This window comes from Lichenostomus cassidix, chromosome 4 (genome assembly GCF_008360975.1).
Source record: "Lichenostomus cassidix isolate B80296 chromosome 4, HeHo_3.0, whole genome shotgun sequence".
In the NCBI taxonomy this organism is placed as follows: domain Eukaryota; kingdom Metazoa; phylum Chordata; class Aves; order Passeriformes; family Meliphagidae; genus Lichenostomus; species Lichenostomus cassidix.
The window spans coordinates 31316834-31343408 of NC_139484.1; positions in this window are offsets into that span (position 1 = coordinate 31316834).

The window sequence follows — 26575 nt, forward strand, 5'->3', positions numbered from 1 at the left end:
TACTCTTTAGATAACTTTTTCTCTTCATTCACAGTTCTGTTAGTTACTTGATCAGAACCTTTAGTGTGGGTGGCAGAGAGGAAAAGGTTGACTAAAGAGAGAAATTCTGTTGTAGCTTAATCCTCAGCTGAAAGAGCTGTAACATCCGTGAAGTCAGATTGTACCCCAGTGGAGGAGTGTGTTCCTTCCTTCACAAGACACATCCCTCCTTCATATCTCTTCATCATGTCTCTTGCCTAAATACAGGAATACTGCTCTCACAGCTGTACTTTTCTTCCTGATGTTACTTACCCTGGTTGCTAATACAATCATGACATCTCTGAAAAGCTGGGCATTTCCTCCATCAGTAAATGCTTTAGGATGGGGAAAGAGGAGGAAAAGGTCAGACATGCATTCTGGGCTGCTGATGGCAGGCATCACTGTGACTTTATTATTTATACCAGTGGTTCTAAAAGCTTCTTGTCCTCCAAAATGCACCTAAAACCTCATTAAGCATTAGAGTTTTTAAGCAATGGAAAAATGACTTTTTAAAATTTTCTTTTTTTCTAGGATAATTGACTTATTTTTCAAGCTTGAAATAATGTACTTTTAGATAAATCTCTTCCTTTTTCGTCTGACATGTAAAATTTAGCACCAAGAGCAGTGCACGATTTGTGTCTGCAGAGAAAATATTTTAGCTATGTAATTTCCAGATGCTTTTACATTGGGTTATTTTGTAAGCTTCTATGATTTGAATATATTCTTGGAATTGCATACTTGATATTCAATTTATGTAATATTTATTTTTTTTACCCTCTCAATTTCTTTTCCTTGTGCCATCTCTCTGCAACTTTTCTTCTAATGCAGTACTTTCAACTATTCTAAGTGATTTGACACAGTTGCCAACATGCCTTCGAAAACCAAAATTATGTAAGTACCAGTGGTTAAGTGATAATGATACTTATCTCCCTCAACACAAAAGCCTGCATCACTAACGAGTTATACTGATTTTAAATCTTTAAGCCAAGAATCCAGAATAGAATACTGAGACCCAGTTTCATTATCCACTGCATGAAAATAGGTTGGAGATAATCATTACTGGTTGATCGGTAATTGATCACTCTTTGATCCTCTTGAGAATCTGAAGCTAATTTGTTTTTGCTTCTTTGTGTGTGAAGTACATATTCCTTCATCAATATAGAAATTGTCAATACTTTATGGATTTTGTGCATTTTTTTCTCTTAAAAGAGTGTAAATGACACTCCTTTATCCATTCCCTATTCAGCTCAATGAGAATATCATTACTGACTTAAAAACTTCCAAAATCTCACTTTTTTATGTATCTTAAAGGAACACGTAAGATAAGTTTTGATTACAACTGTCTTCTATCAGATATAATGAATTCAACCCATATTCTCCCAAATCAAGTGAAAGAAAACATAAAGATCAGGTTTGGTGATAGGGTATAAGACATCTGAATGGTAAAAACAGTAATTCTACAAAATACATAGTTTCAAATGGCACATTCAATTTTCTTTGAAATATATGTCCCTTTTACAAATGTGCATTAAAGAGATGCTGTCATGCATTCACAATTTACTGGAAAAGCAAAATTTTTCTTTTTATACTGTAAAGCCTAGGGAGTAAAATAAAAAGTGTCACCAAGTGCTTTTAATGTTCCAGCTTGTCAGTAAACAATATAAATAATCACTACTTGTATGCATAAAAATGAATGCCAGTTTCAAAGCTAGATTATAAATCTGCATGAAGATTATCGAATTTGAGTAACAATTATGTCTCATTTTACAGAGATTTCAATGTATGTTGCCAACATGTCTGTTTCTAGATTTTGTCCAGAGAATTGAAAATCAATTTTCAGAAGTCTTTTCTGTATAATTATAGAATTTTACAAATCTCTGCTTCTCTATGCCTGTCCTAAGTTTACATAACTTCTATCCATGTAATCATTCCTTGGGGTTAGGTGTCTTTATAGGCATCAGCTGTTGAACAAAGATGTTTCCATTATTTTCCCTTTGTAACATTTCCCTTTTTAATCATAAATTTGTTTGCTTTCACATCCTTGGGTCATTATGACTGTGTGCAATGATTTCTAAAATGGCAATTTTAGAGCTGCCAAAAGCCAGGGTTGTCTCACAATGAAAGAACAGTAAGATGGTGAGTACTGAGCCAAGGAGCACAGTGGAATGGTCTGTCTCCAGTGTCGTTTAATTACCTATTTAGGAATTGCCCTCCAAATGTGATTAACACAGTCAATAAACTGACTGTCTCTAGTAATGCCTGATATATGTCTCTACTTTCATTTTATAGATAATTTCAAACATGTTTCCTTTCTGACCTCAATTTTACATGCATTGCAAAAATTTCTTTCTCATTTAATTAATTTTGACCATGAAACTGTTTCCAATTTCTTCAATGAAGATTGAGAATGATTGACCACCAAATCTGTGTACAGCGTGCTCTATAGGAAAAAAATCCATAATCCCCTAGAAAATAGATTTGTCTTTTAGAATACTATCTGAAGGACTCCTTTTGCAAAACTTATTTATTTCTAGTGCATCCAAAATTGCATATTTATGCTTTCACAAAGACATTGAGCTTCCATATAAAAAAATACACACTAGAAAGCAAGGTGTATAATTTATACTCTTATTCTATAGGAATTATATGAAACTTGCATTATCTATATTACCTATTTATAAAAAATATTGTCTTGCATTAATTTAAATAATGGTTTCAAAGATCACATTAGAAGACAAAGCTTGGAGTGACACATTTAGGAAAAAAGCTAACTGTAAAAACCTCTAGTAGTTTTAATTCCTCAGGACTCCAAATCTTTCCATACTGCATCACCATCAAAGAGTGTGACACCCATTATTTCCTTCTCATAAGAACATAGTGACCTACTGCTACTTTTTTGCCTTCATAGGCTTTTTTTCTGAGCTATAGGGTAAAGTAGGGGTAGCTCTTTGTATTACTTGGCAGTTATTGATAGCAGAATGGAAATGTGAATCCTTCTTGTGCTGCATATTCCTTGAGAAGATGAAGATGATACACATCAAAATAGGGACACTGACAGATGACGTGCAGCAGTTGTGTCTTAAGCAAGTTGGATCAACTTGGCTGTAAAGTTGCCTGAATCAGCGACTTTAATCATTGCAGTTTGTGAGGGAAGCAATGAAATATCAGATGTTCCTATTTAAATTCTGATAGCCTGGTTAGCTAAGCATGACTTCTTTTTTTCTCTTTTCTTTCTTATTTTTTTTTAAATTTTAATTTAGTTAATCTTGCAAGAAATTGCGTCATGCAGTGCCATTAGTCATTTTATTGAAGTCCACATTAAAAGCAGTTTGAGGTTTGATTTTCCCAGTATTTTGGTAACAAAGCTCTTGTTTTGAATTTCCGGAAAGATTTCAGCTCTTCCTGCCCAATTTATGCTCATTTGTTTTCGTGTCACATTACCCTTGATATGAAATGACATTTTTCTCATTTTGAAACAGTGCCTCTTGATATGTCTGCAGACGACAATCTTAAAAAACCTTGGACTTTTGGCAGGCTAGAGGCCTGGTTCTTCTCTCCCACAGTAACTATTTCTCTATCATATCTACACTTCTGTATTTGTAGCAGGAATGAACAGAAGATGTATTTGTGAAATTTGAAAGCCCTTTGAGCCTCCTGTGGTCACAGAAATGCTTTTTTCTTTCTACAGAGGTTGAGAAGCCCTTACCAAATTTGCTCAGAGGGATCTTGTTCTCTCTCAATGTGCTGTGGGGTGCTTTGTTTCTGAGCAAGGTAGGAACTCTGGCATAGTCCTACAGCAAAGAAAATCTTGTCTTCTCTTATACCTACAATGTAATAAGTAATAAATTTGGATGTTCATAATCTGGCTCAAACACATAAGAATGGTTTAGCTCCAAACCCCACAATGCTGATTATTCTGACCTGAAATCCTGCTAGTGTGGGAGCATCCTGATGCCTGTGGATTGTGGTGTACCCAAATTGCTGAGTTATAATTTGTAGAGGAATGGGAGTTTCAAAATGGGAATAGAACATAAGTAGGTGTGATTAATTTCCAAAGGAGTCATTCTTGTACTGGGCATATTTCCTTTACAGTTGCAGAAACTTGAGCTGCTTAGGTTCAGGTTTGAATCATTTGAGTGATACATTTGAGTAGCTATGTGGGTGGAAAATAAGGTCTCAGGAAGGTCTGCCAATGGAGACTGCTGCTCAGAGACAGAAATACTATTTAACAAGCAGAGGTATGGATCTTTAGAACAATATCTGTGAAATAAATTTCAATGTAATATGAACAAAACTGAACCAACCCTATTTATGCAAATTGTGTACTTTTCCACTCTGTGTAATATAAATGTTACACTGAAGACTCCATGGTCTCATCACTACACTGAAAATTTTGTTACTGATTAGAGTAAGATCAAGATTTTTTCAGTAGTCTAATCTAGGCTCATTTACAGCTATTGTAAAACAATAGATTCTCTCACCCTTTCCTTACTTTGTAACTCGTCATGTGAGTGTGACCAAATTACTTGAAGCTCACATGCTTATCCAGAGATAATGCAGGGTGTTTTTCAGTGAATACAATCCAATTTGTTATGTATCTATGTAAAAAAAAAAAAAATAAATTAGTAAACAAATATATCTCAATGCAATTTTCCAGGTTTAATTTTTAAAGAGTAGCATAGCTCATGCATAAAATTTTCAAACTCAATTCTTTTAAAATATTTAATTGTAAAAATTAACATTACCAATAGCATTTATAGAATGTTCTTGGTTTGGTTTGGTTTGTTTTTTACTGTGTAATTTAACAGTGAAGAAATGATAAAACACCTCTCTGTTCCTATTCTCCACTGAAGTTTTTGAGATTGCTTTGCCTGCTTAAAAAAGAAAATTAAAATAGGTCATTAGATGCTCTGCACTTGTTTATTTATTTAATCAAAGCTTTATGATATTTCATTAAGGAAATAAGGCAGTGAGGTCACTTTATCAAACACTCAGAAATGCAGCAAGAAATAAAGTCAAAACTGTACCCACTTAAATGTTAATGTAAGAAAGATTGTGATTGTATGTAATAACAGCTGCACAGGAAGATTGTTTCATTTTAGCTGATTTAAAATAGGATCTGTAAAGAGTAAAGCTTCATAACAATATTTGTTAATCCATTTTCTTCTGGTTTTTGGTTTTCTTTTTTTTAGAAAACCAATGGCTTAATTTTATGACTTTGCAAGACATATAAAACTCTCACCAATGATTGATATTTTCTCCTTCCATTTAAGAAATGAACTGTAATTCAGGAATAATAAAAATGACAATAACAAAAAAAAGTTGGGAAATTTGGTGCAGTGGGACCTATTATATTTCTTTTTTTAGTAGCTAAACCAATTTGGGCATGTGTAAACAAAATATACAAACCTAAAGAAAGTAAACTTGTTGAAAACCAGATATATTCACAGAACCACAGAAGGGGTAAGGTTGGAAGGGACCACAGTGTGTCACCTGGTCCAACCTCCCTGCTCAAGCAGGGTCATCCCAGAGCACATGGCACAGGGTTGTGTCCAGATGGTTCTTGAGCATCTCCATTGAGGGAGACTCCACAGCCTCTCTGGGCAATCTGTTCCTGTTCTCAATCACCTACACAGTAAAGAAGCTCTTTCTCATGTTCAGGTGAACTTCCTGGGCATCAGTTTCTGCCCATTGCCTCTTGTCCTATTGCTCAGCACCACTGAGCAGAGCCTGGATCCATCCTCATGGCACCCTCCCTTCAGAAACTGACACACATTGATGAGGCTCCCTCTCAGCTGTCTTTTTTTATTGCTGAACAGGCCCAGCTCCCTCAGCCTTTCCTCATAAGAGAGATGATCCTGTCCCCAATCATTCTTTTTGCCCACCACTGGATCCAGATGAAAATTGAATGATTTAATGGCAGAGGAAATAAAGGGCTATAATGGCCATATGAAAAATGGTTTAGTGAGGTACTAGCAAATGGGAAAATAAGACTTTAAATTTACATTTCATTAAAATTAATCAGTGTATAAAAGCACACAATTTTGAAGAGTACAAAAATAGTGTTTTCAACTGCCTGGTTAATCTTGTTTATCACAGGCACACTGTAATATCAGCCAATGACTGTAGAATTCATGAGACTTTATTCTTCTATTCTTCATATTTATTTGGATATAACTTTTGAAAGTGAGGTCATAAATGTTTCCTTTACTTACTGTAAGACATCTCTTTGTTTTTTATTCAATAACTATGCTGCCATTAAAACAATGAAAAGCCCAATATCTGCAAGGTATAGATGAGTGAGTATAATAAAGTATGCACCATGAATTATAATTTACTAATCATACACCAAGCTGCTTTTTAGGATAAAGTTTGCATCAAAACAGAGCCAAGGTAAAGTATATGATGCATGGGTTAACTCAAATACAGAATATGGAAATAATCCCAAATTATATGATTATACCTGAAGGTGCTATAATGAAATCACATTAAAAGTACTGCTTAATAAAAAAAAAAATGAAACATCGTGTAAGCAAGAGAATATACTGTTTATTACCTGGATATTTTTGAAGTAGGATTTCTTGAAAGGTACTGTTGTCACTACTGATCTATTCCTGTCGGAAAATGTAATCTCATCTATTCTAGATAAATTTAATCTCCTTTGTTTTAGGAATTGCAATACTGGGGTGAGTGGATCAGAGGTCTAAATTGCCCAGTATTTTCATTCTGACCTCAGGAAGGATATTATTTACTATATCTGTAGATATAGTACAGAAAAAAAAGAAAAAAAAGAGTGATAATTTCCCAGTTGTTTAATCTAGAAAAATTTTCTCTTTTCCTTTCCATTCCTCCTGGTCCTAAACATCTGCTGGATAGAAATATCTTATACTTACTCCTTAGTTTTACACATATTCCAAAACAAAGTTTATTGATGCTTTTAAGAATTCTGGATGTTGATTAGAGATATGTTATTTTTGGATCTCTAAGATTTTGGCCTCAGTTCAAGGAACAGTGACTTCTATTTTGCTGTGTGAAAAAAGGTTTTTATTATTAATTAATCATCCTTTAATTGAATTCTTTCCTGCCTATTTATTACAAGAAATGAAGGTGAGAAGCTCCCAACCATTTCCAGACTATCAGTGCATGTGTTTTTATTCTGATGGCCTTACATTAAAACAAAGAGTAACCGTTTTGTACCACTTTTTTAAGTAAAATCATTCCAAACTTACTGAGTGTTTTCCCACCCCTTTGATAATTTCTCTGGATTTTTTCTCAGAGATTTGAACTTCCTTTCTGAAGCTCTGCCAGTTCTTTAACACTTTTTTTGAAACCTGTGATCAATGCTGCACATACTATTCTGGAGGAGATGACATTTTAAATGGATATGTGGTAATTTCTGGGCTGTAATGGCACATTGAGCAATTGATGTTTTTTATTTCCTCCTTTTTTCTCTCTTCATTGTCAGTTAGTTTGGAAGGCACTTTGGAAGTATAACTTGCCTCAAACCCTGTGTATGAGCACCACACAGAAATTGAAAGGAGATACGATCACTCTTTTTTATTCTTTTCCTTCATATCAGTGTTGAATTCAATTACTGCTGTCTTTGAAGCTTTCTGGCCCAGTTAGAAGGAATATCCTGTCCTTTCATAAGTGATTTGTTTGGAGGAGAAGTACTAGGATGGTGGCTGGGATAAGGGCTTGTGCAGCTTTCCTCTGAAAAAGTGGAACTACACTGGGAGTTGGCAAGGACAGACGCCAGGAGAGCCTCTCACTGCAGTCACTTTTAAACCCTTTAGTGGTGTACAGCTGGTTGGTGTGACAGTCTCTAGTTCTCTGCCCTAGATTAAACTCCCATGGCAAGGGGCTTACAATTAGATGATCTTCATGGTTCCTTCCAACCTGATCAATTCTATGATTTAAGGGAAAGAAGGAGTTTCCCCTTTTGTCAGGCATTTTTTTTACTCTGTAGTGTTTTATATGATCTTGTTTCAGGGAACATCAAGGAAGTTTCATCAGAAAGTTCCCTTCTATTGAAGAATCTCTAAACAAAGGCAGTATCCTTAATCACTGCAGCCTTCCTCCTCTGGGGTGTTTTCATTTTAAAGGCTTTTGGTCTTTCAAATTAAAGGCTCTATTCTGTAGTCAGATTCTGAGGCACAATTTGTGCCTTGAGGGGTGTATAAGGTCTTGTGGATGAGACACCAAAGAGTTCCACACGTGTGTATCAGATGTACATCTGATTAACTTGGTGGATGTAGCCTTATAGGACCCTGCTTTTTAGTCTGAGTTCCTAAGTGTGTGTGAAAGGGGAAGAAGGAAAAGAGGAAGGGATGAAGAGAAGTTATAGGATGAGCGGATTTGGAGTGAATGTGAGCATAACTGCATCCTTAGAGAGGTGTTTACTGTATTAGACGGTGTGGCCTTGGACAGGAATGCAGTCTCCAAATCTGTTCATTGATTTTACTTCAAGTAGTTAGAAAACAGACCAAAATTTATCCCTCCTTGTAGGCCATGTTTTAGGCTGCAGAGTACCTTTTCCACTGTCCAGTCCACTTGCTTTGCAAACATTATATGGAGTTAGCTTCCAGCTATAGTCTGTGATTTTTGTGGGATTTGAGACTCCTCTTTCTCCCTGTACTTAAGTTGAATTTAGGAAACTAAGTCAGAGGTATATACCTATTAAAATGAGCAAGTAAGAAGAATTAGATTTATCAGTGCCATGGAATTTAAATCTCTCTTAGATTTGGATCTAAGATCTATCTCAGATATAAAGGCTTTCCATAATAATGAATTCTACATGAACAGTCATAATCAGAAAAAAATGCCATGGGAAACATATACACAGAGTCCTAATTTCTCTACCGTTTCAGACTAATCATACCAATTTGGAGATTACCTAAAAGTGAAGTGTAAAATTTGGCCTGCTGTACAGGTTCTTTCATTTCTTCACTCCTCTACTCCTCTTTAATGTTTTATGGTATAGGTGATGTACATTTTTGGGGGTTTTTTGTTTTTGTTTTTGTTTTTTTTTTTGTATTAGTGTTGTAACTTCGTTTCTTTCTGAAGTACTAAGCTTGTCACAAATTCTAAAATTTAATCTTCTGTAAGTATTAGTAATGAGACAGTGGAGCAGAGGGGCATGGCTTCTTCCCAAAAGGTTTTGCTTTCGTAATGAATTAAGTCATATGAAGTGTGGAATCTGAGATAGAGCATGAAAGTTTTAGATGGTGCCAGCTGGAACAGCTCCATTAGAATCAGTGGAAAGACATCAGTTTTCACCACCAGCTTGTGACACACTCCCATGGGAAGTAAAATGGTTGATATAAATGTTTCAGTCATGAGCCTTTTAGAGTGAACTATTGACATGGCAAGGACAGATGCTGGTATTCAAAATCAAAGATAATTTGGGATATTATATTCCGGATGTGATAGAATCTGTTGGTTTTCTCTCTATAATTCAGTATTGTTTTGAACCCGACTCATATTTGAGCTTTTTAGAAAGTAACTGAATCATGTGAAGTTTCTTAGGGCAGTGGAGTAAAGCTGGGCTGCTGCACAGCATTAGGATGAATTCTTGCTTTTCTTAAAGACTCAGGCAGAGAAGGGGAAAATCAAATCTTTTCCCCTTCATTCCTCACAAGACACATATTGAATTGTACCACTGAGTCCTTTGCAGTGATACAACTATTGATAGATACTGCTACTACTAAATTCAGTAAAACCATTTATGCTGATAAATATGCATGTCATTTTCTGTCTTTTACTCTAAGGTGGGTGTGGGATGCCATTTTCCAAACTGATTGTGGCAGTAGCAACAGCCAAGTCCATGTGTGAAGATGCATGAATGGGCTTGGAAAGAGGGAGAAGCAGCCATAGGTTTTTCAAAACCATTTTCAGATTTTGCAAATTCCTACTGCGAACTCAGGAAGCCCCCAGGCAAGCAAAATCTAGAATAAGAAGCAGAACCATAGATGATTAATCTCCTTTAACTTTACTGTTTAACAGCAAGATGAACACAGAGAAAAAGAATCAGGTAATAGGCAAAGCAGAATGATCATCCTTTCACTGGGAAACAGTGATAGACCTTTATGAATCCTGTTTATACAAGATGTGAAAGCATTTCATTTCATGGACAGCCTGGTTTCCCCATTTACATTACCCTTGGATCAGTGCACAAACAAGTTTCTCACTGTGGAGTTTTATTAATGAGGCTATTGTTAAGCACGAAAGCTCAACTGCTTTCCTTCCAAATGAAAAAGGGAACATTTCCATGGGCTAAGATTTGCCCTCTAGCTAGGCTCCTGAAATCTCACCAAGTTAAAACTTATCCTCTACCCATTGTAACTATTACAGTGACCATGAATGGACTTTGAGCAACTTCAAAATATGCCCCATTAATATGTGCTAAACTTTGTAGTAGAATTTTAATTTTCTGCCTTTCAATGCAGCTGTGCTTTTCCCTCTGATGAAGCTTTTCTGTTGAGGAGAATACTAGAACTGGAACAATAACGATTTTATTTTTCCTGAAGTCTTAAATTATTGAAATCATAAGTTAGGGTCATAGGATATTTCAGACTGGAAAGGACCTCTGGAGACATCCTCATGCAATTTCCTGCTCAAAGCAGTATCAACTGTGAGGAGAGACCAGGTTGCTCAGGTCTTTATCCAACCAGCTCTTGAAAACCATGTAAAAATTATAAGAACAGAAGAGATATTGGAGAAATTATAAATCAACAATTATTAAATTAAAGATATTAGAAGGAGCCATTTTCTTATTCACTTTAGTACCTGTTTATGGCCCTCTTTGTCTTTAAATGCCTCTGAGTCTTTTTTTAATCTGCTGCTTCCAAGAGACTCCTGAGGCAACAAATTTCAGAAGTTCACTTGCTAGTATACAAACATATTTTCTTTTAAATGATTTTAATTGATATGATAAATTCATTCAGTGCTGGCTGATTTTGTATGAGTTTATTCAAGAAATAGTTCTGCATTCACTCAACTTTGCAATTTTACACACTTTCAAGCATACCTCATCATGCTTCTCTTTACATCAAAGAATCCCAATCTTATCTCTTCCTGTTAAGGTTATCATTCCTTCTCCTACCTTCTTAGCTCCAGGATGTTTTTCTTGAGGTGCAGAAGTGCCCACAGTAGTGAAGATGTTTGTGTAGGAGAGGCTGCTTAGCCATCCCTTGGTGCCTGAAGTCTGCCAGAGAGGGATGTGTGAACCATAGCTTTTAAGTGATGGTAATGGAACTGAAAGGAATGGTAGGGTTGTGGTGCAAGTGAAAAAGGAAATTCACTGTTGATCTTAATGGCGGTGCTGGACATCAAGTTTATTTGGATGTCTTACTTTCTTTTGGGCTGAATTTTTTTCTTTGCTCTGTTCCACTGCTTCATTGAGTGTGGTTGTATTGTAATTACTAATGAGTTATAAATGTCTACAAAGGTAAGCAATTAATATTTGTGGTGCTGTTACAAAGAGAAAGGCAAAAGCTTCAGAAAAAAAATGAAGCTAAGAAAAGGTTTTGTATAGATTTCTGGACATCTGAGGATGACCTACAAAGCCACAATCACTGTTTATCAGGACTGCAAGCTTAACTGGAGTATTCTCTACATCTCAAACTCTTACATTTGTTTCTGCTCTGGCACAGGAGAACATATGATAGCAGATATGGGTGGTGTTTGCTTGAATGTGGCAGGGGACTGGCAAAGGCTCTTAGGTCTGCTAGAAAAATGTTCCTGCCTTTCTTGTTCATGCTGTTCAGTTATGTGGCCAGAAGACACTCCTCTTAAGAGAAACAGGTTAGTACACCTAATTAAAATTGCTTATTTAACTGAGCAGTCAGAAATATTCTGTTTACCCTCCTTTCTTAAGTCATTCAGATAAGTTCTAAAAGTACAGCTAAACGGCTTTTTCTTTGACACCATCTCTGAGAGGTACTAGTCCTGGTTTTCAAGATTCACATCACCTAATCAAATATACTCCTGTGCTGCAATAGCTGAACAAAAGCTAAGGGAAATGAAAAAATATGTAAAAGAAGTTCTGAAAGTTTGAAGCTAGACTTGATTCATGTGAGTAATACAAGTTTCCTGAGAATGTCGTGACTTATTTTAAGTGGAATTGGAGAATATTGCTTTTTAAAATATAAACTGTCATGTTACATGAAACTTTATTTTCTGGTACCAGCAGTGATTTCATTGACAACTGTTCAAAGAGGTTTTATTTTTAACTACCTGCTCAGTCATCACAAGGCCATTCACTGGAAAAGGTGACTGTAACTTTTCTCTGATGGCTTACATTTATTTTTGCTCAATGATGGAAATAATGAATTATTTTCATGAAAGATTCATGTAAAAATATGTGTTCTGGAAGGAGAAAGGTTTCTTATTCAGATAACTCTATATTTCTCTCAGAAATAATCCAACTTCAGAAACTTTCCAAGTTGATACAACTCAGAGCAACATGTTACTTTGATAAAAAGAAATATTAATCATAAGAACAACAGGAGGTCTTCTAGTATCAAGTCTACAGTCACAGGCAAACAAAGCCAAAAATATTCTGTACAAATTCATCACTACATAAAGGTCTTCTAGACTAACACTGGAAATTCAGGAGCTGAGTCATCCTTTGTAAGAATTGACTCCAACAATCCTTTATTGGAAATTTGCTAAGAATTTCTTCAAATTAGGTAAGATATGATTCAGTATGCATTAGTGCCAATTCAACAAACATTTCCTTATGGTATTTACTTATGAAATTTGCTAAAGGGAAGCCTTTAGAGATGCAGTATCTCACTTTCACTTCAGTCCTGAGGGACAGGAAGAAACTCATGCATAATAACTATCATTTTCATAAAGCTAATGAATTCACACTGCTTGTGAATAATAATTGTCTCTCAAATGTGAAAATATGCAGTAGGAGATTAACAATTTGTTAAAGCACTGACAAGATCCCTGAGAAATAGAATTCATTTTTCTAAGCAACATTTTCAAGTTACTCTTTACTTCTTCTTTTAGATGTTATGAAATAGAAACATCACTGAGACAGTAGAATGCTATGATACATTAGCAGATTACAAAAATAAAATGAGAAAACAATCTGTTAATCCTTTATATTTTTCTGTGAAGTTTATCTTCCTCTTTGTTCCTGCATTTAGATTACATTTTCATCACTATCCTAACTTTCCTATGTGTACCGGCTACTTTTAAAAGGATGTTTTGAGAACAAAGTTTAGATAATGCTATTTTGGTAAGAGTTCTGAGAAGAGCTTAGAATTTTGACTTAGTTCTACTGTACTTCCATTGCAAAGTCAAAATAAATTCAGTAACAGCTTCAACACATTTTTACTTTATGCAGTAGGGGCAAAGGTTTCATGCCCACCTTCAGTTAGCCTTATCTTGCTGCTGTCACAATATTGTCAGTCTCTAAGTGTATCCAAAGTATCATTTGGAAGTCAGCTAGAGTGAAGTGGCACTCTGGCATGCCTCTGCCATCAAGTGTTCACTGAAATTTCATTGCCACAGTGCGGATGTTGTAGTGACATCTCTGCCATCAATCTGTCATTAAGGGATCCCCTTAGATGCTAATCTAGAGAAGTTTTATAACTCCTTTGCACATTCATACTGTGCAGCATATCAGGGTAAAGATCATAACGTTTTTCCAAAACAGTGCTCAGGCACTTTGAAATGGGCAATGGATATATTTTCTCTAGTCATTATCTTCCCTTTTGTCAAACAATATTGTAGTTCCACTACTGTAATGTAATAGTATTTTATAATGCATATAATATCTGCAACACTCTATCAATACATATTTTATGAGAAAAGCTCATTTATGTAGCTCTTTTATTTCATAGAAGCAGGAAAAAACCCCTACTTCAACATTTTTAATCTGAATCCTAATAAATAAACTGCAGTGTCTCACAATCCTAACAAAAAGAACTGTACTATGTAACCTCATTGCACCAGAAAAAAGCTTCCTGACTTGAAAATACACTAGTCATATAAAGACAAGGGAATGTTTAACAGGAAATTTAAATGTAATCATATAAATGTGAAAAATATGGGAGTGCTATGTAGCATGGAGGCGTGGATAGAAATTTCCCCCAACCATAAAACTCGAGGTATTTTGTGGAACACACCTGCCCTGAGTTGATGAGGAGCTTTCTCAAGCCACAGTTCACTGTTTGCATCAACTCTTGCAACCAACCTTCTTCAAATTCTCAGCAAGTATCTAGTCATAACCTACGTGTCTTCTTAGCAGGTTTTTATTAGTAAGGCCTTCTGCCTTCTTTTGATTCAAGAGCAAAATGTGTTAAACCAGTGTTTTAATGAGTTACTAACTACCAGCATATTCATACAGTGAATCCCCTTGTGTCCCTTGTGCTGTGATTCACTTCATTTATTAACAGTAAATTTATTAAATTGGAGTAGCACCTCATCAAACTCATCATGGGATTAAAAGTAAGAATAGCATTAGTGAGATCTAAAGAAATACTAGGACACTGGCCAATTATTGATTTAAGTACACTAATCAAAGTAAAAATTAAAATCAAAGATGATCACAGAGACATTTCTATTAAGAAAGAAAAAAGTTGTTTGAGTTGCCATACTTCTAGGGTTGCTGTAATTGAAAATGAAGAATAAAATGGCTAGAAATTACTTTACTTGCATTATGCCTGCCAAGGCACTTGAATAAGTTTCTTTTGACCGTGTCCTCTAGTGAGCTACTTTGATTTGTTACTTTTGGTGATATTTAGAGTGGAGAAGATGAGAAGGTAGCAAAGAAAATTGGAAATCCAGAAAATGAAGACAAGGAAGACTCACAGGTAAGGACTAATAGTGTTTTCAGACATTTGGAAATCGAAATGATTTCAAAGCAATGATTTCTGTGTAGAAATAAATATTTGAAAGTCACATTCTTGCATACACTAAGTCCCTAATGATGGTTACCATGAATTCATTTTATCTGATTGAATTGAGCATTGGTCCTGAGTCATTTCCCCGGCAAAGGAGGTAAAATTATCTCATTTGTAGCTACTTTCATTTGATGCTATTGGTAATTCAGTGTAGGCTGAAGCTATCCTGAAAGTCTTCTATACAACCCTCCAAAATCTTGTCTCACTTTACAGTAGGGGACCTGAACAGCTACTACAGAGCAACTGTTTTCTCCCTTGTGAGTGCATAAGCCAAACTATAAATGAGAAGTTGGGCTACGAAATTGCATTTTTCTCTCAGAGTAGCCAGAAATGTTAAATGTTCAAATTCATATAATCATTATGCATAATTTTAAATACAATAAAGCAGATAGCTCAGAAGAGAACCAGCCTCTTTTGGTTGTTGACTTGCTAAAAGAAAAATGTCTATTGATATTAGTGCAGGAAAATTTTAGCTGTCAAATTGGATGCCTTTGTTGCTTTACTTGTGTCTTCAATTAGGAAAATATTTCAATAAATTAAACTGTTATTTTGTGAGTTTTCTTGTTTTTCAGCCAGCTGATGTGTATTTTGACTCTATGATTAACAAGTCCTTGTTTTGCTAGAGTACAGATAGCATTATTTTTAGAAAAGTGGCTGCCGTTAATAAATGATCCAGAAATGGATCCATTTAGATCCCAATGCTGGCATTTCTAAAGAGTGGATGTAGATCGTCTGCAGGTAAAATTATCTTTGAGCTTTAAATTTCATATGAAAATTATTAGAAAATAATTTTGCTTGCATTTCATCCTGGAATATCACTGTTCAGCATGTTAATTTTTAAGTTTAGCAACAGCTTCAATTTTGATTTTCCTTTTTCCCAGTTGTGATATAATCTCTATACACAACTATTAGTGGAAAGACCCAGGTTCAGGTTTCTTGTGGTTTTAGAAAGAATGTAACCTTGTAGCTATAGCTTGTGACCTGTTAAGTATTTAAATAAAAATACATGGCCTCATCCAAGGACTTCTGAACCCAGTAACTTTCTTTGGATTCCTCCCCTGCCATTTGAGGATGTTTTGTTAATGAAACTGTCCTCCCTTGTTCCACATGCTAAAGACTGGTAGATTGGTGTCTTTCAGTTACTGAGAAAAAGCCTTCAAAAAAGTCATAAGTATTTGGATTTTTTTGGTTGGTTGGGGTTTGTTTTGCTTTGTTTATTTGTTTGTTTGTTTTGATGTGCATATATTTCTGTGAGGAGAATGACTTACTTCTAAGTTACTTAGATAATAGTGATCACACATAGGACCTAAAGTACTTTGTAGCTTATAGAATTTTTCTATCATGATTTCATAATTAAAAAAGAATACAGTGGGGTGATTTATTGAAGGCTACTCTAGAAGTTAGTGATACTTGTGCAGAAATAATCCAAGCTGTACAGATACTGCAGATCACATTAAGTGAAAAGCAATGCGAGTCTAGAATGTCTTGTTATTTCTTTTCTTCACTGACCCACATATGTGCTTTTAAAAATATCATATACAAATCTGGTACCTTCCCAGTGGACTTTCAACTCTGCAGTGGACTACATGAAGAGAAGGGGATAGAGAAACTAAGAGCAGTCAGTCTATTTGATTTTATGGCAGTTGCCCAGATAGCTATTTAAGAATGTTGAGACACATACAGATGTATGAATCTCTTTCCCAAGAGGACTTAATTGAGGAGAGTGTCAATATATCATAAACAACTAAATAGCCTAATTTTACCTGCTTTCAGTCATCACTTTTTTGAGAACAGAGCTAGGTCAACAGGCCAGCTGGAAGCATCGTGTCCCAGGGGAGAAATTTGAGGCTACTCAGTAAATGAGAGCAAGTAAATAAACAAATAAGAAAGAATGAAAACAGGAAGTTTCACTGTGTGGAACTGTGATGTGTTTTTCCTTCTCTTCAGACATAAAGGAACAACAGAACTCTGCCTTATTTCTGGGAATGTCAGTGCATTTATCTTTGCATTTGGCAGCCAAAATAGCACAATCCTTTTTATTATATTACATCAACATACTCCTTGAGGAAAAAACAGTGCTCTGTTAGATGGGAATGAATGTGCAGTAAAGCTCATCCATGTCCTGCTTCACACCCACAGGGTCTCTGCAACTCTCACCCAGCAGCAGACACGAGAAACCTTGTCTTGTCTGGAGTCTGCACAAGGTGGAGCCACATGAGAACAATATGAGAACATTTTTCTCCTCTCACCCTTTTCCCCTTCCCCCCTGCTTAATCAACTGCAGCTCAGGCAGCTTTCTGTATTTTGTGGCTATTCTCTTTGTTTTCCTTCCTTTAGAAGATCAGAATGCACTGGTGCTGACAAGCGAAACCTTTGCAGGTCTTTTGCAAAGAGTGAGGCGCTGTAGGACAGGTATTTTTTTTACCAGTTCTAGTCCACAGGGCTATTCTCAACTGAACCAGGGACAATCAGGTCAGTCTCTGCCTTTCAGTGCTGATTGAGGTAGAGTAGTCAAAGAGAGCTGTGTGGGAGTTCTGGATAATGCAATCCTTTGTGTTTGGCAAAAGTGTAGGATTTGGAACTTAAATTTGCAGGAACGTAGATGTGGAAGATTATTGTAACTGTGGCTGGCAGCCTTGCATTCTGGTGGCTTGCAGCTTGCCACTGAGGACTTGAAATGTAAAGAATTTCATATTAGATCTAATGAAATTTCTTCATGATATGGAACGGATCACTCCTGTCAGACATGCTGGTGCTACTGGAACACCAAAGGCTGAGGCTGTGTCACAGAGACACAAGGAGGCAAGTTAAGCACCAAGATGCATTTCTTTTCTGCAAGTGTTTAATGAAAATGTAGTTCTGTGTCTCATCTTTCCACACTTGTTGGCAGACTGATGTAGAATCAGGTGAGGATGCTGCAGAGGCTTGCAGCAACAACAAAGAGAAAAAACAACTAAGGGACTTTTTACTAAATAATGAATGAGGTGAGCTAAAATAGAAGCTCAGGACTTGGGGATTAAATGTATTAGATTTATTCAGTTGTTAACAACCTATATCTTTGAAAACTGAGAGATCATCTTACATTTATAATAAAATGTTACATTATATCTAAAATGCCATGCTGTGTAATTGTGAAAGGGCAGTAACAGGAAGAAAATCACTCATAAAAGAGTATTTCTAAAAATATATGTCTGTAATTTTGGCACAGAAAGAAAATCTGGCTATTTAGCAAAGGAGAAAGAGTGGGATGGGGGAACAGACTCTTACAATGAGAGTTAATAAGTGAAGTTATACAATGGACTGATTTTTATGGCTCAGTCATAAACCTTTGAATGCAAAGCTTTATAAAGTCAGTGCTGACACTCTCTTAAACACTGTAAAACATTCTGTAATGATACCAGATTTCTGGGACTTCTTTATAAATATATATATTTTAATACCTAAGCCTTTTGTAAAGAAATAGTACAGATTGTAGTAAGAACTACAGACAAAGATAGCTTTTTCTTTGCTCCAGTATAATAGGTGTCAGTGACTTTCCAGCAACATACTGTAAGTAACCACAGTAAAACTCCTGACCTTCTGCCATTCTCTTAAAACCGTCAAAGTGAATCACACTTTAGAAAATACTCTTTTTAAAATAAAAGCTACTTACTCAGTTATTTGAAATAATTCTGCTGACTATTGATTTTTTCCTCATTATGTTCACATTCTTCACTCACAAGAAATAACTTGGTTCAGAAATGAAACATCCACGAGTGCCACATTTCTTAAAGATGGCTTTGTGTGCTTTTAGATAGCCATAATCATTCCATCCATGCACCAAACTTGTAATATTATTTACAGTTGTAAATTCATAATTTTGAGCCAGATGTTACATACATAGAAACACTAATTTATTGTTATTAGCCTGGTCTAATCTTGTCTCCTTTGAAAAATAAGGTTTTATGATAGGTAAAATTTTTAAAATATAAAATCATATTAAATTGCTGGTTTGCCTTTTTTTTTCTTTTCATTTTTGCACATTTTTGTCTACCACTGTTCTATTATTGTTGAGTTATAATTTAAAAACCTCTTGGTATAACACGTATTTGTCAAGTTTAAACTTGTCCTCACCTGCAAAGTCAAACTTTCCTAAAGATTATTGCTGGGAACTGTTGCAGGAGGAGTAACTTCTGGTTTATGATACTCTTGACCCTTTTTATTGGTAATGTGGGAAATGATTCTGTTTAGAAATATAGAATCATTGTTATCAGCCCTTCCCATCCATCCTTCCACAGCAATGACCAATTATACCAAGGCTGAGATGAGCATATAACACCTTTTTTAAAAGCAAGATACCTCCCTTTAAAGAAGGGACTAGAACCTAGTATTCACTGAAATAGGTGAAAACATTGGAGGTGAAAACACTGTACGTCCTTCAAAATGAGCTATTTACCTTTTTCTTCCAAACCCTGATGTCATAAGATGGTGGTGGAAAACCACATTTTTGCTTGCTTGCTTGCATAACTTCTGGAATGACTATCTGAATTTTAGGGAAGTAGAACCTCTGCTCTCACTGTTGGAGGCTGTGCTATCTCAAGGACCTGGTAGCCTCAATTCCAGACTGTGAGTACCATCAGCCTTTACAGACAAGTCTTAAAAGCCTCATGGGATTTGACTTCAGCAGCATTTGTGTGCTAGGCTGAACTTAAGAAATTGTGTAAGCAGAATCCTTTTTATACTGAATATAAGGGATGCGCTTTTTAAACTACATGCTTGTGTGGTACAGCATCTAGGAGATGGATAAAGAATGTTGAATAAAAATTAAGTAATATCTTTTATTCCTAGTAAACATTGCAAGATTAAGCAATTTTGATCAAAGTTTTAGAGTAGGGGAAAACAAGGTTTACCAAGAGAATGTGTATTCTAACAAATGTTGCTGGTTTTGAGCCAGTGACTTCTTTGGAACTGACTTCTCTGGAGCCACTGAACAGGAAGCTGGGGAGAATAAGTAAATTCTTTAGCATGGTGTCAAGTTAGAAAAATATATTTTTATGGTGTTTAAATGTTTCTAAATGTCTGCTTTCATAAGAGAAGGTTGCATGCATCTGTATAGGTAGTCCATCCTTTTTGTCTGTGAACCAGCTGTGAATGTTTATTTCCACAAGAATTTCCACATACATAAAAATATTTACTTTATTTGTTTTTCTCTCTTGAAATTTGGTTTCCTACTGCTACTTCCATCAATCTTATGAAAAGACATCTAGCATGGTTGCAAAGACCCCCAGGGTATTTTTTTTTTGTTTTATTCAATCAAAACCTTTTTGCATTTGATATTTTTCAACCCAGTTTTAAAGTTTAAAAAATTTAGTCTTAATATTAAATGTATAATATATATTCACATTTCTTTTTCCAAGTCAGATATGTATGCATGAAATATTGTTACAGCATTCTCTCCTTATTTAAGCTATATGATATTTTGGGCTGTTATTACCTGAGAGAAAATAAAGAGATTTGGTGTTTAATCAAGTGGAGTATGCAAGTACTTTCTGATTTAGCTCCTGGAATGTGAGCTTATTCTGTAGGATATATTGAAGTTAGAAAATAGTCTGCAAAGAAAAACAGACACACCTCAAACCTTCTCCTGCTTTTAAAGACTAATCTAAGAGAAGTGGCACTCTAAAAAAGGAGCTATAAATTGAAGGTGAAAACACATCCAAGTGGCTTCTAACAAAACCAATACGGTTCAAGAGGAATTCTGTAGGGTATCAGTCACAACACGTCTGGCCCTTGTTATCTTTGCAGTATTTTTATATCCCTGTAAAAGAAGATTAGTCCATTATCTCTTAATATTGTGTAGGGAAGATTAATGTATGACACAAGGGTGGCAGTGGAATTTGTACCCCTTGAAATATTTTTTCAAAGGGAAATCAGATCAGGCTGGCCTTTATGTCTTCATAGAGTCTTGGCTCAGTTGATAAACAAACCAGCTTATATACTGCGAAGCTAGCCATGCTTTATGTTATAGATTTAGTAAGTGCTAAAATATACTCACTAATTAGAACAGTTTAATTTGTTATCCTATTTGAAATCCTTTTTAAGGTACCAAGGTGATGAACAATAAGGGAATTATTTGGATATTTTCTACAGAACTGAAATTTACTTTACTCTTGCAGCTCAAAATAATTTTGTGTTGCCACTGTTTTTTTTCCTTAGGCAGAACATTCTGTCATGAGTACTTTATTTCTGGTGGTATAAAGCAATGCCTTTGGAGCTTTTATTCTGTTAATGGTTTTTTTAATCTGGCTGCTTTCAACAGCAAATTCTAAAGCAGTAATTAAATCTATAAGCCAAATTCAGTCCCTGGCTGCATGCAGGAACCACTTGCAAATTTAGGGCCAGTACAAGAGTTCTTCTGTATTTCTTTTAGAGTTGTGCTATGATTTCACATGCTGCATTCTGTATTATAACAGCTGTATTCTGTATTATAATAGTATTCTGAGGACTGATTTTTTATTAAAAATATTTTGTGTATGTAATATCTATGTATATAAAATAATGCCATTTCATTGGGTTGGTAGCTGGTACAGAATTAAGATGTCTGGTTGATGGAGGAGACCATTGAACTTCTGGAAAAGATGGTAGCCATTCAACCACACTCAAACATCCTCAATCCATTAAAGATGTGGTTTGATAATTTATCCATTAGCTGTAAGCAAACTTAGAGTGTAATTGTCTGCTCTACTTCTCATCCTCAGTGATAAACTTTGAAATACCCTCTATTTGTCCATGAGAAAAGAAAGTAATATTGTAACTTTCAGAAATGTTTCCTGGAACAGAAAATGTTGCATTCCTAATTCTAACTAAAAGACGTTTGGAGTTTCCAAATACCTTGGAAAACATGCTGGAAGTGACATTCATGAGAAGCTACTGAATATAAAAGCAGCGCAATGTGATCCAGAGTTGTGACTCAGAGGAAGTCAACTGCTAGAAAGGTAGAAGAAGGCAGAACTAAGTACTGGAATTGTCAGAATAGGTAACCAAATTATATTTCCTCTATTAATTCAGTCACCAAGGATGCAGGAGAGAAAGTGAGCATGGATGGTGGTTTGTGCGAAATGCTGGGGAACAGGTTGTTTGCTTCTGGACTACAAGTCAGAAACAGTGAAAAGATACAAATTATGCAGATCCACAAACATTTGCCCCGCCCAAAATCATGTTGACATAAATATATTTTTAACTGAATTGTGGGAAATTTGCAATCAGTATACTCATATTGGGGCTTACACTATTTTGTTATTACAGGCTGTATAGGTCACATTTATACAGCCAGTTCAGGATCTTTCTGAACAATTCACTGCTGAGGAGAATAGAGATACATGGCACAGAAATCCTTGCTATTTTTTGTGACCACTGAAAATGGGAAGACAGCTGTGTGTGTTGGATTGATCATGTTGATTTGGGTAGCATGGGGACACATTCTGGCTACATATCAGCTTTCCTAAATATCAGAGTGCTGTGCTCTTATTTTTTGCCATCTTTGATGAAATGTAAACAAACTGTACATTAGTGACCAGTATATCTGCAGTATAAGAGTAATTCAGTTCTCTAATCCCAACTTCTACCAGAGTTTGCCAGGGTTTTATTTATGTGCTTGCATACATGCAGAGAGAGAGGAAAAGCACATGCTTGTCACCAGGAATTGCTCTTTTCAGAAATGTTAAACACAAACTTGGCAAGTAATTTATATTTGCTAGACAGTTATACCTCTGCAGACTGTGGAATGGCTCCAAGCTCAGGTCTCACCATGTCCCACTCCACTTCTCAAATTGTATCTCCTTCTCTTTCCCGAATTTGTGAAGGCTCTGAGGGTTTCTGCTCACTACACACTAAAAAAGCTTTTTGAAAAGCCAGGCAAGAGGTAATATTGTGTGTTCTCTCTGTGGCTTTGGATTAGCCTCCTCAGGAGTGGTTGGCCACGGGGTCTTGAGTTACACTGACAAATAATGAATGATGCTAAGCTTTTTACTCAAGTTGTATCCATTTGGGGGCAAAAGCTGTAGATGATGTGCCTTATCTAATCACTGTCTTGTTTTGCAGCAGGCAAGCACTGAAACTTGGTAAAATTGTAAAATGTGCTCTATGAATTTATATACTCTAGATTTCCCTATAAGCTTCATTTTTAAAGAATTTATTACTACTGTGTACAGTGAGCTGTATATTGCTTTGAGTATTGATGTGGTTTTCTGAAGTGATAGACAATAGAGCTAAATGGAGAATGCAAATCTTCATTGTTAAGAAATCTGTGTTTTAGTTTGGTGGCTTTGGTTGGTTTTGCTGTTTTAAATTACAAATCTGAACAAAAGGTCAGCTCATTGACTGCATTGTCTTCCATGGGGTTTCCAGATATTTTAGCAACTGATGTGGAATGTTTTAGTTTGCTGGAAATACCTGCAGTGAATGACAATGGCTTGTGCCCTAAGCTGCAAGGCTCCCAGCCTGCCTGAGAGCACCAGGAACCAATTAACCCAGGAGCTGGGAACCTAAAACAAGCTGACACCTAGGGCTTGCTTTGGAATTTCTTGCTAAGACACTGACAGTTGACTTGTTTGGAATTTACTGCTAAAAGGGCACTCAGTCACCATCTCTGAAACCCAGTTAATTAATCCTTGTCGGAAGAGCTTTACCCTGAATGCCTAATGTCTAGTTATACTGACCTTTAAAATAACACTTGCAGCTGAGATATCTACCCAAGAGCACCCTGTCTCCTGAATGCTGGATTTCAAAAATAGGCACAGCACGGTTCTCATACTCTCTTCCTTCTGTTCAACACTGTCATACTACTTGTCCTGCTTTTATTCCAAACTTTTCGTCTATCCATAGTGCAGACACAGCTATGGCTGAGATCACTTATGCTTTTCATGTTCCCTATGGCCTCTTGCAGAAATATTCAATACCTTCTCCAAGGACTTCCCTGTGCTTGTAATTGCATTGCCGTCCTTAAAAAGTTTTTTTCTGGCTGAAATGATTTTCTCACTGCTCGCAAAACTTTCCCCTGTTATAACAGTTTATGGCTCCAGTCTCGTAAAACTTATTCACAAGGCATGCATATAAACAGATCTGTAATTTCTGATTTGCTTTTAGCTTTTAGTATAGTCCATTTGTAAGATGTAAACATGAGGGTTGGTTTTAAAAGCAGAGCATCCAAATGTGTCCTCTCTACCTTTTATGAGACAGTGGCATCCCATTACACAGCCAGGCAGTGGGAAAGCAGCAAGTCAGGTCCCGCAGCATCTCACACATAAACAAGCTGCCACAAAACTGGCATCATCAAGGTTACCAGGCTTTCAATATCTGCAGCTACTTGGGCATTAAATCCTCACAAGGGGCAGGTTCCTGTGCCCTGGGATTCAGAGTTGGCTTCTACAGGCTGCTACTACCTTTGCAGCTGACGAGCCAAATGGTGTGTCTGGCTGGAAGCCATGTCTCCCTGAAATACCACTAAACAGGTTGTTGGAAATCCATGAAGTTGAGGAGCTCCACTTTTTGGAAATTTTTTAGCATGAGGAGGTTGGTGACTGGCAAGAAGTCAGCCAGCATTGCCTCAAAAATTGGAAATCAGCAGGTTCCAGCTTTGCTGAATCTGCATTTCCACAGGAAAGCTGTTAGGTCAGGTTTTCCACTTGATATCATGAGAAGAACAGTAAAAGCAGCACATATTGCAGGAGGAGATTTGCAAAGGTCACTGGCTAAGTATTTATTTTCCATTGAGGATTCAGAGCATTTTTCAAGAACAGAATGATGCCCAAGTGCTAAATTGCCTTTGGAAAGTTACATTTTTTTAGTCTGTATGGCCCAGCCTGAATGTCTGAATGTTTGCTGCCTACCTAAGATTGCCCTTTGGAAAATAGTCTCCACTTGTGGTTTGTATAATTTTTACTATAATTTAAAGTTTCCTCTTTTTTTCTTTTTTTTCTCTCTCTCCCCCCCCCCCAGCACTAAAATTCTTGAATTATAGTATTGTAGGAAAATAATTTTACATTTTTCTGATTTATGTGTGGGCAATACAGAAAATTCACCACCTTAAAATACAATTTGACTTTTCTAGAGGCATAAATCTGACACTGTCCATCAAAAAATGTGGACTTTCTGCAAAGGCAATAGAGCCATCCAGTCACCTGCCTGCACAACTAAGCAAAATAGAGAGATATAGATATTTCATAGATATTTTAAAAACACACTATACAACTAAACAAGAAAAGTACACTTCAAAATCCAATGACATTGGAAAAACCATTTTACAATTCCAACAAAGACAATAATTGTTTCTTAAACAAATGGAGACAGAAAGCACAAAATAGAAATATTGTTTCATCTGAAAAGGGGGAAAAAAAAGAGGAAAGACAGTGACACATTGTATTTGTGTTCTAATTTCCAGGCACTCTTCCTGGCATACATATATAAATGGAGAAAAAAGAATAGAAATAAAAGAATCCAGGAAAATTTGGTTTTACCTGTTGTATTTTACCCTACTGTATAATGATAATATATAGCTAAAACTAAAAGAATGTTGCTAGTGCTAGAAAATGTAAACCAGAGAACAATGGTGACAAGAGGTTGGTCACACCTCCCCGTTCCCCCTGTACATCCTTTGAAAATAAAGAAGGTGGTGCTTTGTATTGTGATGCTCATCATCACACTTCCTTGACTAATTAAACCAAAAATAAGAAGAATCAGCAAACCTGATAAATCAAATATTCAAATGGAAAACTATATAATTCTATTTTCCTTACTCTTCCTTACTACAGAGTTCACACTCATCTCTGCCCTTTCTGTATTCTGTAATTGATATCAAGTTATTGGACACAAGTGATTATCTGTCATTTTGTATTGGACATCCTCTATTCAAAAGCAATAAATTGTCTGAAGGCTTTTACAGTGACAGAAATATATATTAACCATTATTAAATTATACTATAGCATGTAACATAATTTTAATTTTAGTTAGAACTGAAAATTTTGAAACGTGTATTTCAGCCTAGATATTTAAGTAGTTATTTGAGCTATTGTTGCTGCAAATGGGATTGTGCTAGATACTAGATAAATGCATTTCTTCGTACAGATAGATCTTTAGTGACATGATACAAAAATTGTAGTTGCTCAGGGACTTTTCACTGACTGCAAGTCTTTTGGGTGAAGCCTTTTTTTACTGTGCCTTTCTTGGTTATTTTCAGAAAGATGCTGTAGTGTATTCTAAGAAACACTTTCAGAGCACTCCTAGTTAGGGAGGAGCAGAGGATGAAACAGGCATTTGCAGCTGCTTGCTTGAGACGCCAAAGTGCAGAGCTTGTTTTCAATCACCTTACAAAATATTGAAAAAACAACCTAATACCCTGTCACTATTTTGTTTATTTCATGTTGCAGTATGTCTGGGCTCTCTACCCAAACCCAAATAACAGAAGGGTTGCATTTGAGCTGCAGTATATCATGTTTCTGAAAAAGAGAGAGCAAAGTGGCATGAAAATTGATTAGTTAGAAGCCTTAAAGAGTTATTCTGAAGTGGAAGGTAGAAGCAAGAGGAGGATAAAGACTGTAAATCCCTTGAAACAGATTTAGAAATCATCCATGGAGAGTTCTTCATGAAATCCCTCAAATAA